The sequence below is a fragment of the Etheostoma spectabile genome, chromosome 15 (genome assembly GCF_008692095.1).
Source record: "Etheostoma spectabile isolate EspeVRDwgs_2016 chromosome 15, UIUC_Espe_1.0, whole genome shotgun sequence".
In the NCBI taxonomy this organism is placed as follows: Eukaryota; Metazoa; Chordata; class Actinopteri; order Perciformes; family Percidae; genus Etheostoma; species Etheostoma spectabile.
In genome coordinates, this window is record NC_045747.1 from 30,835,654 (window position 1) to 30,837,034 (window position 1,381).

The 1,381-nt window shown below is 39.4% G+C and overlaps 1 protein-coding gene across 1 annotated transcript in view; it reads right to left on the reverse strand.

Moving 5' to 3' along the window:
• rbfox1 (RNA binding fox-1 homolog 1) overlaps nt 1–1,381 on the reverse strand; it is a gene marked incomplete at its 5' end in the record, with an annotated part of 164,360 nt that overhangs the window by 50,632 nt on the left and 112,347 nt on the right.

Here is a 1,381-nt window from a genome sequence, read left to right on the forward strand (position 1 = left end):
TTGGACTTGTCTTGGACTCAAACCTTTCTGGACTTGGTCTTGACTTGGTCTTGACTTGCTCTCCACTAGTCCTGGTCTTGGACTTGTCTTTGGACTTGACAAAGGTGGTCTTGACCACAGCTCTGGTTAATTGGCTGATCAATCTCAGTCTTTTCCACTTCATTTTTTTTCACAACTGTCAGGTAAACTCAACACTTCCTGGACAGATGTTTCACAATAAAAGCCTTTCATAATCCCTCCTTTCACTGTTAAATTAAAAAAAACAGCAAAGTAGAAACAATTGACGTTCATTTGGGAATGAAACTGATTTGATGCTGTCGAAATGTATATTATTTACATATGTTTTGTATACATGAGTCAATCCAGCTCATTTCCCTTCAATGTTATTTTCCGACCTGCCTTTTTGAAACTGGCATTATTTGAACACCAGTTGAATCCAATTTGGGGCTTTTTGATGCAAGTCCCCCCCCCCCCTTTCCTGTCTTCAAGATATCCTGTAAGTTAAAGACTGTAGAAGGCCCGATACATCATCTTAAAGCTTTAGTGCAAAGTTTCTGTCTTCCCCCCAGAAATTCAAAGTAGTAACAAAACTCCGTCCACATGATACAAGCCTTCTGTGATCGCAACTTTCATATTTGTTTTAAATGTAAGTCTTGCATATGTGGGAGCTAGTAACACTCATAAATGAGGCTTCAATGTAAGAGCTGATAACATGAAATCTGTGTTCCTCAAAATAATTCTAAAAGAAATATTCTATTTCACATCCATAGTTTTGAGCGATGACTGAGACTTTTCAAAAGAATGCTATCCAGGTTTAGCTCCATCAACTGGTTATTGTCATGAATTAACTTCATGACAGTGGTGGATTTAAAGTCCCTTTAAATCGCATTTTCTTTTACAATATTCTGAAAAGGATCACTACATTGGGTGAAAATGTAGCGACCAGGAGAAAAAATAAAACTAGTCCCATCCTCAAATAGACTCCCAGCCAGCCTCCTTAGAGTCCATTTGCTTACAATCATAAAGAGATAAATAAATAAAAAGAATAGAATAGAATAGAATAATGGCAAATCAGATCTGACTGCCCACAATCTCAGCTTGGCACGTCTCCAGGGCATTTAGCCATGGAGGGCCAGCCAGAGCTGCTGCTGGGGCCGCAAAGATGAATTTTTTTTTTTCTGTTTTCTTTTCTTTTCTACCAACTGGGTAAATTCCAAAAGTGGTGAAAAAGTGATGGACATCCCACCATAAACACAGGCTCTCAGCACACACACAGTCCAAGGCCAAATTGACAATCATTTCCCATGAGTTCGTGCAAAGGCACATGTCTCGGAGCATGCCTGTTGGTTGATTCATCATGCTGTGGAAGTGTGTGTGTGTG